Source organism: Trachypithecus francoisi, unplaced genomic scaffold, assembly GCF_009764315.1.
Source record: "Trachypithecus francoisi isolate TF-2019V2 unplaced genomic scaffold, Tfra_2.0 Contig00310, whole genome shotgun sequence".
NCBI lineage: Eukaryota > Metazoa > Chordata > Mammalia > Primates > Cercopithecidae > Trachypithecus > Trachypithecus francoisi.
The window spans coordinates 25,713-45,244 of record NW_022680560.1 but is presented as its reverse complement, the minus strand read 5'-3'; the positions used below and the strand labels follow the sequence as shown (position 1 = coordinate 45,244).

The following is a 19,532-nucleotide window of genomic DNA, read 5'->3' as shown; positions in this document are numbered from 1 at the left end:
ATGATTGAAAGAAAGAGATTAAGAGTTTAACGTGCAAATGGCAAAAAGTATAAAGCCAAATGCCACTAGTTGGAAATTAGATATTAGGCATTGGCCTCAGTCTAGAGATCCTGAAAGTCTTTTTGATTTGTGGTTTACCCACCCCAAAGAAATGAAGCATAATTCAGATAGAAAGCCACAGTAAATCTGCTGTTACAGATACATATAAAAATAGAAAACCAATGCAGTGTTTGTTCCAGAAGCCACTATATGACAATCCCAGTGCTAATAACTACAAAAGTGTGAATCTTGAATTATAAAATGTGAGTTATTGTCTACCACATACTGAGAGAACATAAAAAGTAAAGCTAGAAGACTTACAGCAAGATATCCCAAGGTTTAAGAATGAGGTAGGCATGTTACAAGTTGAGTTCCTGACTTTGGAGAAAGAGACAGTTCAACTTCAGAAATACAGAGGTTCACTTGCCGCTTCTCTTTTTTCTCTTTATCAATTATTTGATTCAGTCTAATTTTCTATTCAAGAAAATCTCATGTGTACAGTTACGGGGATTATCTGAATGTGTAATTATGTGTCAAAGTAGATTAGTTCTGCTATCTAAATAATGGTTCTGGAGAATGTTCTCATAATGTTTGTTCATTAATCAACCTAAGTCTCATTATCAGTCTCCCAAGTGGCCTATGGGCTGGGAAACTAATTCAGCCATGTACCATGTGACCTTCTGAACTAGATAAAGAAAGAAATTGCTGAAGAAACAAGGTCTAGATTCTAGACTATTTTTTTTCTGTATTCATTTAGAGATGAATTACATTATTTAATGATAGAATGAGAATACAATGGGAGGGAAGCAATGACTGAGAAGAGCCACAAAAACACATCTAACCTTGAGAGTTGCGACAAATATTCCCAGCCGAAGGAGTCTGTTTAATGTGTTTTCATGCATGCACGTTTATCTGCTTCGCTCAAACTGTTTGAACTTACAGTCCCATCATGGTTATTTCAAATATTTTTGAAAACAAATATATATTTCCATATATTTTAAAACATTACCACTCTCCAATATTTCTGTTGAATCAGACCTTTATATTATGTTGTTTAATAAAATATGGTAAGTTTTGACATGTATGATTTTTATCATATAAGAAGCATAACTTCTCAACCAAAAATTTAGCATTTGACTCATTAGTAGAAAGTTGAGTTTTGTAGATTGTGTTCTAAAGATAGACAACAATCTGGAGATTTACTTCTTTCCAAGTAAAGCAGATGAGGCCTTTTTCACCCTCTGAGGCATTAAATTGCTTTGCTTCAGTTAGACTTTTAATATATCTAATTTGATAAATTTATCTGGTAATTTATGTAATTCAGGAATATGGCATTGTATCATATTATTTGGTGCCATGAAATGCTAGGGAATGCCACCTTAGGAGCTTTGGATGAAACATTGAATATGTCTTGATTGGTTTGACTCCCATTAGCAGTAGATAATGGGGTAAAGTAGGTAACTGTACCATATGTTTTCCACCTATAAACTTTTGTGGTAATTGAACGTGAAATCTGGGAAGCATCTTGTTTTCCAGAATTCTGCACTAGAAGCTCAGCAATTTCACTCTGCTTTTTGTGTTGTGGCAAACTTTTGTTGCCATAGTTCAGAGAGCACCTTTACTTTTTTGATATCCCAGGATTCAAATGAAAAAACAAAAGAGAGATGAAAGACAGTGGGGAAAAGAATAGCTTAGTGCAGAAAAGGGAAAGCTTCTTTAAGCTTCTTCCCTGTTCCCAAAGCCCTACAATGTCACATCCTCTTAATCTGGCTATTTCATGTAAAATCCAGGTGGTAAAGACAGAAGACATATGTTATGTCTGTGTCTTTTTATTTCTCTGTTTCTGCCAGTCAGATAGCATAAAAATTTATATCAGGTAGCGAAGAGTGGATGGGAATAAAAGCACAAAGTGGAGAAGAGCCCTTGTTGAAATTTTGGAAAATTCTTCTATTCACTCAAACAGAAATGAGCAGACTTGACAAAAATGTCAGTGATGAAATAAGAATATCTTAGAATTATAATAGTTATGTATAATGATAAAATTAAATTAAGCACAAAATATTTTTATGATTAAAATGGTGACAACCGGAATCAAGTGAAAAAATCAGGGAAAAAGTGATTTTTATTGAATAAAATAATTATTATTTATTATTTTATTAAAGGTCGAAGAAGGAAATAATACGAACAAAAGTGAAAAAATACAACTATCAGAAAGGCTATGTGATCGCACAGCTGCTGCTGCTGCTGGCAGATGAACCCAACAAAGGAAGATTGGGAAAACATATTCTCAGCAGTTTCCCAAGGAGGTGAAGGTAGAGCATGATAAGTAAGCCTGTAGTGGTGGTTTTTGTTTTTGTTTTTTTGAGATGGAGTTTCTCTCTTGTTGCCCAAGCTGGAGTGGAATGGTGTGATCTTGGCTCACTGCAACCTCTGCCTCCCGGTTTCAAGCAATTCTCCTGCCTCAGCCTCCATAGTAGCTGGGATTACAGGCATGTGCCACCGTGCCCCAGCTAATTGTTTGTATTTTTAGTAGACATGGGGTTTCACCATGTTAGCCAGCCTGGTCTCGAACTCCTGACCTCAGGTGTTCTGCCCACCTCGGCCTCCCAAATGGGTTTACGGGAGTGAGCCACCGTGCCTGGCCACCTATTGCAGTATTTAACAGCAGATAATTGTCATTGTGCTATAAACTAATTCAAAATTAGACTAATATTCTTTATGATTAACAAGTTTGATACTTTTACCAGGGATATTTAGCCCTGTCTGGTAATCAGAAAAATGCAAATTAACATAAAATAAGATACTTTTTAAAAGTCATGCTGATATTTAAAAAGTAATTACTAGTGTTGGCAAATGAGAGGACAAAGGCATTCTCACACACTGTTGGTATATGAAATAGGTAAATTATTTCTGAAGGGTAACTTAGTGCTATGTATCAAAATTTCAAATAACCTGACATCCCTTGAACTTGACAACTTCACTTTTGGAACTAGATTTCACAGGAAAACATAACTTGTATAAACATATACACATTTATTAAGGGCATTAATTATATATTACACATAATGAACAGTAGGCCAATAAATATATAAAATATATGTAATAACAAGGTGAATTGAAAGTATTAAGAAAGAAATATAAAAAGTATGGATATATTAGACTCTTTAGCCTAGTTTTGGATTACAGTAATCTGCAGATAGTTTGTGTGAAAGACATCTGAAGGTGCCATCTTACACCGTCAATCATGTGGAGAGATACCTGCAATATTTCATAAAGATTAAAATTTATTTCTGGTGAACTTATATGCTTTTCAATAAATAGTAACTTTAAAAAATTAGTTAATTGTAAATGATCTTTTTAAATTATGGAGTAATTATGACTGTGTGATTTAAAAAGGTAATTTTGAACTTGTAAGTTTACTGAGTAATCTCCAGTATCCTTTTTTATAATATATACTAGAGGGACTAGGAACACAAACTTTAGCAGAATATTCTTTCCTTACTACTTTTCAAGTATATGCATTCTTTTGAAGATGTTGAAGTGAGAAATTAAATATCTGAGAACTAGAAAGGAAAAATAATCCAGAACATAGAAATTTTGTTAGGATAGTAACATATGAAGAGGTAGATCAGAAGATGAAATTGTTACTTTTTAACAAAATGAATTTTAAGATAAATGTCTTTATCTACAGATGCACCTTAAAACAAGAAAATGAAGAAAAAACAAATGTTAATATGCTGTACAAAAAAAAATAGAGAAGAATTAGAAAGGAAAGAAGTTGAAGAAAGAAGTTGTAAGAAAGAAGAAGTAAGAAAGAAGTTGAAGCAAACAACTTGAACCGACTGTTCAATCACTAGAGATGAAACCAAAGACTGTAAGAAATACTGCAAATCAGGTAAATTACTCTTTGGTAAAAACTCTGTATTTTAAACTTTATTTTAGCAGTGTTACTTATAATATCCCCTTGATTTTATATATATTATTTAGGTCTAAAACAAACCAGAAATGTTATCTTATTTTTAAAAATGAATGATGACACAGGTACAATTATTAATATTTATTATAAATCTTGACATCCACATAAAATATAATTTTATTACAAAGAGCTTTTGAAAACAATTATATACCATAATATGCACTTAGTGATAACGTATTGATAAAAACTTTGTTCCCAGTAAAATTGTTCCTTTTTCTTTCCCCTATTTCATACTGGTTACTGTACCTAATATTATAAAGAAGGAACAGAAATTATTGCAATCACAAATAATCTCATAATATTCTAAGAAGAGTTCTATACATTTTATCTTATTTACTATTGGTGTTTTGAAATAAAAGTTTTGTATTGATATATTTACATCGCAGAAGTAACTGTGATCTGTTGGAGAACTAGAAGTAGAGTCAGAAGTCCTGGGGAAAATCCTGTAGCTTGCTTATATTTTTAACCTTTCTTTTTCAAAATTGTGGTAACTAGATGAGTTCATCAATGATTGTATATAGGAGTGACTAGTATAATGTCTAGATTTATGATTTAGTAAATGTAATTCTTACAACTGACTATAAAAGTGTTAAAAGAGTCAAATTGCGATAGAATATTATCAGTGAAACAGAACTGTAATAACTTTGGGAAATTTTATCTGTCCAAATACATGTGAACTAAGGTTCTTACTATAGGGTGGTGAATGGGTTAGATATCAAAGTGTAAATGCAATTTTTTTGATATATTTTAATTTAGTCAAATTTGTTAATGCATTAATTTTGCTTTTGGGTTCGTGGTAATTCAGGGAAAGGCTCTTCCAATTCTGATATTCTTAAAAATTCTCTGGGGTGTGTGTGTGTGTGTGTGTTTACTTTTATAAATTCATTGACTTTAAATACATTTTTGAACTTTTTGGAATTTATGCTCTATAAGGTTCAAAGTTTTGCTTCAACTTTTTCTCCAGTTGGACATCCACTTACAATAACTTTGTTAGTGTACGGATGTGCAGATTATTCATTCACTTGAGAGGTAATCATGCTTACCTTGAAAAGAGTATAAAACTCAATGAGGAAACAATAACAAAAACAACATTCCAGTATCAACAAGAGCTTCATGATCTCAAGGCGGAGAATACAGGGCTCAATTCCAAACTGTTGAAGGAAAAAGAAAGCAAGGCAAGACTGGAAGCTGAAATTGAATCGTATCAGGCTAGACTGGCTGCTGCTATAAGTAAACACAGTGAAAGTGTGAAAACAGAAAGAAACCTAAGACTTGCTTTAGAGAGAACACAAGACGTTTCTCTACAAGTAAAAGTGACTTCTGATATTTCTGAAGTAGAAGATAAGAATGAGTTTCTTACTGAACAACTTTCTAAAATGCAAATTAAATTAATTACCTTAAAAGATAAGTTCCATAAGACAAGAGATACTCTCAGAAAAAAGTCATTGGCTTTAGAAACTGTACAAAATGACCTAAGCCAAACACAGCAGCACATAAAGGAAATGAAAGAGATGTATCAAAATGCAGAAGCTAAAGTGAGTAAATCCACTGGAATGTGGAACTGTGTAGAAGAGAGGATATGTCAACTCCAACGTGAAAATCCGTGGCTTGAACAGCATCTAGATGATGTTCATCAGAAAGAGGATCATCAAGAGATAGTAAAAGAGGCTCTATTGAGAGTGGAAAGAAAGACCTCCTGCTAGAAGAGAAAAATAAACAAATGAATGAATGTAATCATTTAAAAGAAAATATCTTTCAATATGAGAAAGAGAAAACAAAGAGTAGTAAGTGTCAAGGAAGATAAATATTTTCAAACTTCTAGAAAGATAACTTAAACATTTGGTTCTGGATACATGTCGAACCCAGTTGAATATAAAAATCAATAGATAGAAAGTGTGTTTACCATACTGTATAATTCCATTTACATGAAACATCAGAAAAGATAAATGTATAGGGACAAAAAGTAGATTAATGTTTACAAAGGGTGGGGTTGAAAGCTGGTAGTGACTGCTGATGGGTATGAAGGATCATGCAGTGATGGAAATGCTCTAAAGTTGGGTTGTAGAGATGGCTGCGCAAGTCAGTAAATTTACTAAAAATCTTTTAACTTTATGTGAAACAAATTCTATAGTATGTAAATTATATTTCAACAAAGCTTTTTAACAAAAAAAAAGGAAAAATGTGTTTATTAGCTTGGAAACATACCTTGCTTCCAGGAAATAAAAGGTAGAGCTGAGAGATGATTTACTTTGAGAAAAGACATTGTGTCACCTATGAAATTTTATTAGGCACAGAGTCATATTTTAAGGTAGATAGGCCTGTGTTGCTGAAGCAGTAATTTTAATGTCTTTATGTTGCCACATGTGAAGACCATGATGAAGGTATAAATGGAAATGTTTACACCTGAAATAAGTATTTTCAAATTCAAATTGAATTAAGTGATTTGCTTCGTCACTTAATTCTAGATTCCCCAGATGAACTGAAGTGTATTGCTGTGTCTTGTAATACCTTCCTTTAAGTAGCTTTTTATGTATTTTAGTTGGTATAGCTTTGTTATTATCATATTAATTTAACTTAAATCTGAAAATGTCAGTCTCAAATTACGTATTTTTATGACCACATAATGTTTTAAAGGCACCTACTTGTTATAAAATTATAATTTAGGATAAATGTGGTAGATTTTAGCAAAACCATATTTGATTTGGTCTTCCCACTGGTATTTATAATTTACTCTGCATATTTATATTAATAATTAGCTCATAATTTTTATTTCAAGACTCAATGACTATCATTTGAATATAACTGTGTCCAGTACAAAGATATTGTAGCTGCCTGTGATTTATGAGTTAGGCATTACATCCCCATTTTCAGACTAAAGAGGGGTGGCAGGCTTATGTACAGTGGGAATGGAGTGAGCACAGGAGGGAGTTGTAGGAGCTTGAAGTCAGAGAGGGAGGTAGAGTCCTGTTTACCTAGGGCCTCAAAGGCCATTGGAATTTTACTTTTATTCTGAGATAGGAATCTGTTGGAAGGATTTGAACAGGTGATTGAATATGTTAGGAACTTTGAGGTTGAGTTGAGCTTCTAAGATGATCGATTGGTGGGATGAATCTGTTGTGTTAAGTAAGAGAATACCAATTTGGCAGGAAATAACACATTCTGCCTCCCTCGCTGAATTCAGTAATAAATAAAAGTGTGTACATGTGATGAAAAGAAAGTGAATTGATGTGTGTGGTGATAATTTTCAAAGTAGGTATATTAGAGTTAAGAAGACAATTTATAAAATCAGTAGCAAAAATATTTTATCAGGTGGTTATGAGGCAACTTCAATGAGAAGTGGCTGATCCCCTTAAAAAATTAACTATGTTAGAGTCTCCACTGGAAGGTACATCACATTGTCACATTAATTTGGATAAGACACAGGCCTCAAAGAAGAAATTATTTCAAGTGGAAAGTCAAGTATGTATGGAATTTAACATGTCAACAGTTATTCTGTAGCTGGTTGAATTATATAACATGTTTTAGGATACTAATTTTGGCAGAAGCTTGATTTTGTATTTTCATTTTAATTATTTCCATTTTACTAGGTTTATAATGTACTTTTTTTTATATTGTGGCTTTCATTCTACCATTTTGAAAAATCATTGCATAGCTTTTCTCTTACAGTATGTACCCTTGGAAAAATTAAGAATTATAAATCCTTCCTCACAGAAAATTGACTTTTTTCCTGTTAAACATATTTTCAAGTAATTTTTGTATTGCTCTGATGAGGCAGGCTAGATTAAATCAGAGGGGAATGTTTAATGGAATGTTCCAGAAGATTGTCTTATTTCTTCACTTTTGTGAATGGACACAGAATGTGTGTCTGTTTCACAAATTCTAGGTTAACTTGTAGAGAAAGGCCATTATACTATTCTTTGAAATGTACATGTTTTATGTTAATTTACAAACTATTTGAAAAGTTAGGCATTCTCTTTATTTATCTTTTATTTAAAATATACTATGAAAGTGTAGAAATATTTAGATCTGATAAAGTATGTACATCAAAAATTGAGAGCTGAGCAAATTATCTTGATCCTGCCATTGGATTTTAAAAACAGTTTCACTGAGATATAATTCACATATCAGACAGTTCAGCCATTTAAAATGTGCAACTCAGTATCTATTAGTATATTCACAGCATTTTTGTCATGCTGAAAAGCAACCCCACATCTCCTAGGCATGACTGCAACCTTCCTCCCTGTCCCTTCACCTACCCCTGTTATAGGCAACCACCATCTACTTTTGTCTCCATAGGTTTGCCTGTTTTGCATATTTCACATACATAGAGCTCTACAATATGTCATCCTTTGTGACTGGCTTCTTCACTTAGCATAATGTTTCCAGAATTTATGCATATTTTAGCACACATTGATAGTTTATTTCTTCTTATAGTTAAATGATATTCTATTGCATGGCTATATTTGTTTGCCATTCATTCATCAGTTGATGGACCTTTAGATTAGTTTCCACTTTTTAGCTATTATGGAAAATGATGCTGCGAACATTCACTTACAGGTTACTATGTGGACATGTGTTTTTATTTCCCTGCTAATTGGACTTTATCCTCAGAGTTAATTGGGCAGATGTCAGCACTTGTCTTGCTCATGCTAGCCTTTCTGCCTTCTTAGTTTCTGTTTATCTAGCCTCATTCATTCAGACCTGGCAGACAATTTTTTTGTTTTCCTGAAGCTTTCTCTGATTGTTCTGACTCTCATTGACCTTATGTGCTAGCAATTGTTGGCTAGTCTGTGCAGAAGAACTTAGTCCTTAATTTTACATGGCTTTTTTTTATGGAAGATAATTTTCTCTCATTATAAATTTGCTTAACAGGGGAATAATATATAACATGTATGCCACCTATCCTTGCATAAATTGAAAATATTTTAGCTTAGAAGTTTTTAGCATACAATTAAATACTTTATACCATACCAATTATTTCTTTTTTGACACCTCGACACAGTAAGGTTTATATTCTAAATGTATTTTTAGCAATTAACTATCAAATCTAAACCAATTAGTCTAATAGAGGAGAATCGGTCAATCACATGTTTATGTTTTTCTGACTATGAGAAAGAATCTAAATTGGCCTTTTTTCACTATGCAGTCAGAACTGTCTTTCTGGACTGCCACCAGTTTGTCAGCTGAACAGTTCTGGCTGCAGCTTGTCTGATGAATGATAGCACAGCCCCTCAATCTGAGTGCTCAGCAGAGTGCTTGTGAAGGCAGCACCACAGCAACAGTTGCTCAGAGGGAACTGATTCAGGAGCTTCAATTTAGCAGTAGCGTCCAGGGTTTTCGGCTCAGTGTCTTTAGCCTGTCTCTGCTGGTTATGTCAGTTATGTACTATTCAGTCCAGGAGGTGCTACTTACATTGTAGTACATGCATAGTCATTGTCTACTGAGTCACACAGAGAGAAAAGTAAGTTATAAATTATATGCCCCGATTTGCTGCAACTCTCAGTGGTGAGAAGAAGATTGCATGCAGTTATAGGAGACCACTTCCATTGGCATGCCACCTGCCTAGCATACACAATTGTGTTAAGATATACACTTAAATAATTGTGCTAGTAGCAAATATTTTTGTAGCTCACTATGTTCCATGTACTCTTCTAAGTCCTTCATGTTAGTCCCCAGTTAAACACCTGGTTAGGGGAGGTGACTCATGCCAGTAATCCTAGCATTTTAGAAGGCTGAAGCAGGAGGATCGCTTGAGCCCAGGAGTTTGAGACTAGCCAGAGCAATATAGTGAGACCCTGTCTCTAAAAAAAAAAAAAAATTAAACACTTAGCTGAGGCATGGTGGTGCATGCCTGTAGTCCCAGCTACATTGGGAGGCTGTGGTAGGAGGGTCACTTGAGCTTGGAATATTGAGGCTGCAGTGAACGATGATGAAGCCAGTGCACTCCAGCCTGGGTAACAGAGCGAGACTCTGTCTCACAAATAAAAGGTTTTGTATAGATTCCAATGGAAGTGAGTTAGACATCAGGCTTAGAGTTATTAGCCACTTTGTTGTCTGCCTTGGGAATAAAACATATAATAAGGGACAATATTAAAACCTCTTAATCAATAGCCTCTAACTTCTTGAGAAGGTTCTTATTTCATGAGTTTCTAAGCAAGAGACTACCTGGATTAAGACATTTGGTGGACACCATTTTGAGATGAAGTATCTCGATTAGGAGGAAGGGAGACCTCTACTTGACTGGAACTTCCCAATGATATAGTTGAGTGTCCCCCGAAAGAAACTTTAGAACAAGACTTTCATCACGCTATATCTCTATGGAAAAGGAAACTCTTTAAAAGAAAGCAAAGGCAAACAAGTGATAATCTGATGGAAAAAAAGGGCTGGGTGCTGTAATCCCAATATTTTGGGAGGCTGAGGTGGGTGGATTACCTGAGGTCAGAAGTTCAAAAACAGCCTGGCCAACATGGTGAAACCCTGTCTCTACTGAAAATATAAAAATTAGCCAGGCTTGGTGGTGTGCACCTGTAGTCCCAGCTACTTGGGATACCAAGGCAGGCGAATCACTTGAACCCAGGAGGTGGAAGTTGCAGTGAGCTGAGATGGCACCATTGCACTCCAGCCTGGATGACACAGTGTGACTCCATCTCAAAAAAGGGAAAAAAAGGGACAAAGTATACTGATCCAAAAAAGAAGAAAGAAAGAAAAAAAGGACAAAGTATACTGGTCAGTATCATAACGGTGAGACTGTCCTCCTTTGAGATTAGAAAATAACAGTATACTCAAAGTAATATCAATAAGAACCAACAGAATAGACAAGAATAGAATATACAAGATTCAATATCTGCAAAAGTAATCTGCACAAAGTAGCAGTGTATGAGTGTGTGGTTGAGAATATTGTCTATAATATGTGTACTGGAAGGAAGAGGCCTCAAGATAAAAGATCAGGGCTGGAAATGTAGATTAGAAACTCTAGGTCAAACTTTTGATTTTTCAGGAGTCCTGAGAGAATTTAAAAAGTGGAATAGCAGCTGGGCATGGTAGCTCAGTCCTGTAATCTCAGCACTTTGGGAGGCTAAGGCAGGCAGATCATGAGGTTAGGAGTTCAAGATCAATCTGGACAACATAGTGAAACCCTGTCTCTACTAACGATATGAAAAATTTGCCAGGCATGGTAGCACACACCTGTAATCCTATCTTTTTGGGAGGGTGAGGCAGGAGAATTGATTGAACCCAGGAGGCAGAGGTTGTGTTGAGCCGAGGTGGTGCCACTGCACTTCAGTCTGGGTGACAGTGGGAGACTCCATCTTAAAAACAGCAACAATAACAATAAAAACAGAAAGGCATAGGGCTGAACAACAGAGGTTGCTGCATTTAGAAATGAAGTGGGGTCAGAGGAGCAGAGGGAGCATTTGGTCACTGCTCACAGTTGCTGCTGAGTAAAGCAGGATAAAGTCCATCATGACCCTTGGACTTTTTTGTTGGAATTATTAAAAATTTGATTTCAGTGTTAAAAACAATTAGTCATGAAAAACAGATTTCTGGATGAGACCATGTGTCATAGAGTCCAATGGAAGGGGAGAAACAGGATAATAGAAAAGCTACAAAAAGTAGACAAAAGTTGTGTTTTTGTTTATTATAGAAAAAAAAACTTTAAAGAGAAATGGCTAAGAGAAAGGGAAAAACTGAAACCTATGGGTGAATGCTTACAGAGAATGACAGTATTTAGCTCAACCTGAAGACAGATGAGGATCAAAAATGTAATGGGAACTAGATAAGAGTTTTCTAAAAATTGTCTTAGTAAGACGTAATTTAAGAAAAGTTGGAATATCTTAAACTATTAATGAAAGTGTTTCTAGAGCATCTTTAAAAACTAAAATGTAAATATAAGTACTCTTTTTTTTTTTTTTTCTTTAACTAACTCTTAGTATTTTGTGCGTAAAACCCCTCATTTGTAACAAACATTTTTGGCATTTTAAATTTCAGAAAAGATAATGATGAAAGTATGAATCATTTTTAGCATTTTAAGAAAAGTGACTAGTTTTGAAATCTGCCCTTATTGGCATCAGGTTTATAAAATGCACTTTATAGCCCTGCCTAAATACATATTACTCATCAACTTATGAGAAATAATATTTTTAAGATAAAAGAGGGCCTCTGGATTTTACAAAAATAATTTTAAACACTTTTTTTAAGCCTGAAGGAAAAAATGAAGACTTAAGAAAACTTTTTGAGTTAGTATCATCACTGGAGTATAATGTGAATCAAATAAGAACGAAAAATCATGAATTAAAAGAAGAGGCAACTGGGTTTGATTTTAATATTGTAGAACATGTTAATCCTTTATTAATTGATTTAACTATAATTTTACTTGACTATAATCGAGATACAAATTCATTTTATGTCTGCATTTTCATAATTAAACGAATTCTATTTTAAAATGTATTTCAGAAACTCACAACACAACTTTATAGGCGTGTGCCTTATGGGGGTGGGAGTCAGCTGAGCTGCTGGGGCAAGGTTGGGATGAAAAAATTTATATTAAAAATATGTATATAAGAGAAACAACATAATCTGAAATTTTTTTAGAATGCCAAAATATTATACTTATTTTTATTTTTATTTTTATTTTTATTTGAGACACAGTTTGGCTCTGTCTCCCAGGCTAGACTGTAGTGGCGCCATCTCTGCTCACTGCAACCTATGCCTCCAAGCAATTCTCCTGCCTCAGCCTCCTGAGTAGCTGGGATTACAGACATGTGTCACCATGCCTGGCTAATTTTTGTATTTTTAGTAGAGACGGGGTTTTGCTAAGCTGGTCAGGCTGGTCTTGAACTCCTGACCTCATGATCTGCCTCAGCCTCCCAAAGTGGCATGAGCCACCTTGCCTAACCACTTATTATTTAATGATTTTGAAAACAATGACAAAGCCTTGGACAACATCAAGTGCACTCTTCATTATCTAGTTTGAATTTTTATTTCTGAAGGTACTTTTGCTGTCTGTGGTCATCTTTTCTTCCTCTTGTAGTATCCTCTGCTGCATTCAAATTCTTTAAAGAAGACCTATTTGTGTCATTCTTTAACGTCAAAATTTATCTTGATGTGTAGCTTATATTTTGTTCTGCTTCTTTTTCTTTTCAATATAAAACAATGGAAATTTACTCATTTTACACAGATACCTCCATTCTATACATGAAGTATATGTGTTATTAAACTTCTGTTTTACAGAAAAAAATTTCATATGTATATAAATATATGTATAACTTAAAAGTAAAATGAGCATTCATGTTTTGATCACAGATTTTCTTAAAATGGAATGTGTCTTTGAATCCTTGAACACAGCTACTTTTCTGTTTATTTACTGAACACTTAAGTTGGTTTTCTGATTCTAATCTACATTTTTCTGTCATTGCCTTTCTCTATATGGTTTTGTATCTCTTTCATTTTGTTGACACTATGTCAGCAAAGATCTCTAGATCTCTTCTTCAAAGTCTTTAAATCATCACACATCTCTCTGCCCCTTTCCTTTTTTCTAAAACTACCTGTTTCCTTTTTCTCCTTAACTCAGATATTAAAGATGCTTGCTTTCTTCTCTTTTTCTACATTGAATAATGTCCTTGATGCTTTTTGTGTGTCCTTTTTTTTCTTCTTATGGAATGTGGTCAGTGGGTATCAAAATATATTTTTGTGTCTTTTTCAAATGTTATGTGTTTATTATCTTGGTTACTAATCTCTGGGTGATGGCTTATAATTAGTATAATAGTTATTTTATCTTAGCATATCAACATGGATATGAACAGTTTATTTACAAAAAGTGGATGGTTAGGCCAGGTGTGGTGGCTCACACTTGTAATTCCAGTACTTTAGGAGGCCAAGGTGGGTGGATCATTTGAGGTCAGGTGGTCAAGACTAGTCTGACCAACATGGTGAAACCCCATTTCTACTAAAAATACAAAATGAGCCAGGCGTGGTGGTACACACCTGGAATCCCAGCTACCTGTGAGGCTGAGGCAGGAGAATCACTTGAATCCAGTAGGCAGAGGCTGCAGTGAGCTGAGATCACACCATTGCATTTCAGCCTGGGCAACAAGAGTGAAATTCCATCTCAAAAACAAAAACAAAAACAAAAACAAAGCAAAAAAACAACTATATGGTTATAATACCACTTTACCTGCCATATATGCCATAAAATTATTCTTCATATTATGTATCTAAGATTATAATTTCATATAGAATGCTTCCAAACTACGCTCAGTTGAAACTGAAAGGATTATAGTTTATAGATTTGTTTCTTTGATATGCCATAACATAATATCTGTTTAAACAATTATTAAATATTTACTCTTAAAAGTACTTGACTTACTAATTCTCTGCATTTTTGCAGATATAAGAAACTGCAATAAATATGTTAAGTGCATTTGGAAATGAAGACTTTGGTTGCCATTGAGACTTAGAAACAGATCAACTGAAAATGGATATTCTGATTAAAAAGCTAAAACATAAGGTGATTTTTTTTAAAAAAATATTTTATCTTAAGGTCTAGAGATGTGTGAGATGTGCAGGTTTGTTACATAAGTAAATGTGTGCCATGATGGTTTGCTGCACCTATCAATCCATCACCTAGATCTTAAGCCCTGCAAACATTAGCTATTGATCTCGATGCTCTCCCTCCTGACCTCAACAGGCCCCAGTGTTTGTCATTCCCCTCCCCAAGTCTACGTGTTCTCATCGTTCAGCTCCCACTTACAAGTGAGAAAATTTAGTGTCTGGTTTTTCGTTCCTGCATTAGTTTGCTGAGGATAACAGCTTTGAATTCGTCCACTTCCCTGCAAAGAGCATGATCTCATTCATGTTTATGACTCCATGGTGTATATATATCACATTTTCTTTATCCCATGTATCACTGATAGTCATCTGGGTTGATTCCATGTCTTTACTACTGAGAATAGTGCTGCAGTGAACATACAAATGCATGTATCTATGTAATAGAAAAATTTATATTCCAACATACGGTAATTTTAAATCAGTTTTGGGCTTAAAAGTCACGTAATTTGGGAAAAAAATTAATAATGGAAAAACCCAAATTCTGCCAAAATATGTTGAGAAAATAGAGGGTAAATATATCTTTTCAGACTTTAAATGCATCAGGCTCTTAATCTTACCCATATCTGGGAAGACCTAGAAGGGGAGAGATTGGGTTACATTAACGAGGGTCATTTCAATCTCTTGGCCCTGCAGCAGCCATTTCAAAATATGTAAAAAAATATATTGGAGTTAAATATTTTTATTTCCTTCAGCAGCTTCTCTCTGTGATGCTGTACCAGAATCAGGTTAGAAAGTAAGCCACATTATAAGAGTTAATAAAACCCATCTGATGAGATTTTATAGTTTGAAGCATGTGATTCCTAGACCCTTTAGATAAAATTGGGGCCAAAGGAAGCAAGGTCTTATTCCTCAATATAAATCTCTCAGTGCTTTAAGCAGTGAAAGATTTTTCATTTAACTTTACAGACTTGATACTAATTAAAAGGATAGTTTTTAAAATACAATTTTTTTTCTATAAAAAGGACAGCTGTTGATTCTCTTATGTCTTGAATTCTGACAAGTGATTTGAAACGAAGCAGTACCTGTCTCCAGATCACTAGTACCAAATTAATTTGTGTGGGAGGGGGGTGGTGCATAACAGGTTTATTGAGAAATATTGAACACACCATGCAATTTACTTATTTAAAATATGCAAGTCATTGACTTTAGTATTTTCAGACAGTTATGCAGTCATCATTACAATCAATTTTAGAACATTTTCATCACCCTAAAAATAAACCTCATGTCCTTTAACCATTTTCACTAGTTTTCCCTTCCTCCCTCAGCCCTAGGGAACCACCACCCACCTTTGTATAGATTTGCCTATAAGCCTCTGAAATAAGAAGCAAGTGGTCTACTGTGACTGGCTTATTTCACTTAGCCTAATTTTTCATGCTGCATCTGTATTGTAGCAGGTATTGATGTGGGGTTTTTCTCCTTTGTTCAGGTAAATCTGGGTTCTTCTCTCATGACCAGGAAAAATTAAGCACACAGACACACTGAAGGGTGAGGAGGACAGAATTTATTATGTGAAGGAAAGCTCTCAGCAAGAGAGGGGTCCTGCCAACAGGTTTTGACCTCACAGTTGAATACCAGGAGCACATGAGCTGAAGTGGCCAGGCTCCTCCCCTGCATAAGGCGTGAATTCCTGGTGGCTACACCCCATCCCCCCAATGCATGTGGGCCTCCAGTCCGCTGCCGGCATGTATAGGCAAGACAAGTCCAGGTTCTTTTATCTGCACATAACATCTGGTGTAAACACTTAAGGGTTGGTTGGAGATTCTCTGGCGACCCTTCTGTATCTGCCTAGACATTTTGCTGTCTCCTCCTCATATCAGTATCAGTACTTAATTTCTTCTTATTGCTGAGTGATATTCCACTGTATGGATACATCAAACATTTTATTTATCCATTCACCAGGTGATGGACTTTTGAGTTCTTTCCCACCCAAAGGTGATGGACATTTTGGTTCTTTCCACTTTTTGACTGCTATGAATAATGCTGCTGTAAACATTTACATATGAATTTTTGTGCTTGCATATGTTTTTATTTTCCTGGAGCATATACTTATGACTGGAATTTCTGGGTCATATGGTGACTTCATGCTTAACTTTTTGAGGAGCTACCAGTTTGTTTTCCAAAGTGGCCGTGCCACTTTACATTCCCAGCAGCATGGATAAGGTTTTAATTTCTTTACGTTTTTTCTAACACTTTCTCTTTTTTATTGAACAAAGATTTTTATCCTGTGGTGTGAAGTGTTGCCACATGTGGTTTTGATTTACATTTTCCTAAAGACTAATTACATCAAGCATCTATTAATGTGCTCATTATCCATCTTTGTATCTTCTTTGCATATGTATCTATTCAAAGTCTTTGCCCATTTTTTCAGTTGAGTTATCTTGTTATTTGTGAATTGCAAAGGTTCTTTTAAGTCACTTATCAGATACACGCTTTTCAAATACTTTCTTCTACTTAGTGTCTTGCCTTTTCACTTCTTGATACTGTCTTCTCAGTCACAGCAGTTTTCAATTTTGAAGTCCATTGAATCCATTTTTTCTTTGGAGTCATAGCTAAGAAAACACTGCCAAATGCAGTCACAAAGATTTATGCCAGTGTTTTCTTCTGAGGGTTTTATAGTTTTCACTGTTACAGTTAACTGTTTTATTTTGAGTTGCATTTTAAAGAAGATATTTGGTCCAAATTTATTTATTTTTTTGCATATGGATACCCAGTTGTTCCAGCACCATTTGTTGGAAAGGTTATTCTTTCCCCATTTTGTTATTTTGTTAACCTTATATAAAATCAATTGACTGTAAATGTGCAGGTTTATTTTTAGATCATCAACTCTTAGTTTATGTCTATTCTTATTCCAAGGTCAAATTGAATTTACTGAGAAGTTTTATTAATCATGTTGCATATTACCAGTTGTCTTATGTCATAATAAAAATTAAATTTAGTGGAATATCTTTAACTGCACTTTTTGTGACTCAGAGGAGTCTCTGGCCAGCTTATAGCTTACTTACTCTAAGATGTGATGGGAAGCCAGGCCTACAAGACATATTTTATTTCTTTTTTTCTCCATTCAAACCTGTAGTATCTTTTCCATTGCCTCCTGCTGTCATTTTATTTTCATTAAGTTTTGGTCACAGGATCTGTTGACATATTCTAATATTTAGTGCATTATGTTTTGCTAACTCATTATAATTCATAGAATCTTCCATAGATGTTTACCATCCAGGAAGCAGAAGTTTAAGTCTGAGCCGCCAGCTTTCCTCAGTGGAAATCAAGTGAAGTCATCATCTTTCAGCTCACAGATCCTCTTTTCACCTAGTAGCTGGTTCTCTTGTGTAGTACTGTGTGGCTAATCCTTTTTTTGGTGCAGATCTTGCATTCTCAGAAACCACAGTTCCCTGTGTTGACCTCCTTTCACTGAAACAGAGATGCACAGCTCTGCTTTCTAGCTCAGTAGAGGATTCTTGGAATATGAAGTTTAACTCATTCCAAGAAAAAGTCTTAGGAGTGCAGCACTTAAAAATCAGGTAATGTTCAGGCAATTTATCAGAGACACATAGTAGATTAGTATTTTGGCTTTCAAAATTTCAGAGCCAGGTTGTGTGCTATAGAGAAGCCTTGTGGTATAACACAGAGATGGGATGATCTTAACATCTCCATACAAACAAGCATGGAGTAAGGTACAGGAGGAATTGCTTTTGATTTCTTAACACTCAAAACACATTGTTTTTTTACTTCTGCGAGGACAGAAAATCATTCCATAATGTTCTCCTTATTTCCTTATTGAGAAAAGGAAAATAAAAATTAAATACTAGATTGATTAATAGACACTCAAAGCTTACCTTTTAGAATTTTAGTTAATTGAAATTAGGTCAATGTCTGATTTTGATTTTGTAACCAAGTATTTCTAGTTGTTTTTCAAATCATGTGTCTTCTTGCTTCCCAGTCTTATTTCCTAACTTGAGGGGAACCCTTGCCTTGTTATTAGAGTACATAATTGAAGGGGTTTTAGGAAAAGTTTCTCCTCAGCAGCTTATGTCTCTCTCCTGGTTATCTGCTGCTTCTCAGTAAGGTTTGCCATCAATAAATTAACCTCAACATTTATTAGATCCTACTTTAAAGGAGACCCTTTTCTGCTGCAGGTTGTGTTTCCTGTTGTCTCTTTTTGAAACTTATTTTTCTCACAATTACCCAGAGTTTTGTGGCTTAAAAGAAAAACTTTTTTTTTTGTTAATGAACCTGTGGTTTGGAAAAAGTTTGGCCAGGACAGCTTGTCTCTGTTCCTCTCAGCTTCCCTAGGAACAGCTGATCAGTTGGGGAAATGGAATATCTGAAGTCTTTGTTCACCCATGTGTTCGATGGTTGATACTGGCCATTGGCTGGAACCTTCGTTTGGGCAGGCAGCATGAACACTGACACTGGCACTGCCAGGTTCTCTTTGTGGCCTGTGCGTGCTCACAATCTGGGGACTGGGTTCTAAGGGAAAGCAGTCTGGGATAGAGAAGCCACATGGTATCCCTTTTACTGCATTCTATTCATTAGGAGGAAGTCAGTATGGTCATCCTATATTCATTTTTTTTAAATGGGATGAATATAACTTCTCTTTTGTTTTGACACATATATCCATAATTATGGTTTAGTGATATTTTGATACACGTATATAGGGTGTAATGATCAAGCTGACTAGCACATTTACTACATCAACCATTCTTCATTTATTTGAATTGTGAACATTCAAAATCTTCTTTGTTTTAAAAAATATACAATAAATCATAGTTTACCATATTCACTCTACAATGCCGCAGAATACCAGAACTCATTCTTCTTATCTAACTGTAATTCTATATCCGTTAACCAAACTACCTTCCCCTAGTTCTTTGAGCTTTTTTGTTGCTTTTAAGAGACAGGATCTGCTAGTGTA

At 34.8% G+C, this 19,532-nt stretch overlaps 1 pseudogene; it reads left to right on the top strand.

The window, feature by feature from the left end:
* LOC117083229 overlaps positions 1 to 5,850 on the top strand; it is a 34,493-nt pseudogene extending 28,643 nt beyond the window's left edge.
* Positions 5,851 to 19,532: the final 13,682 nt, after the last annotated feature.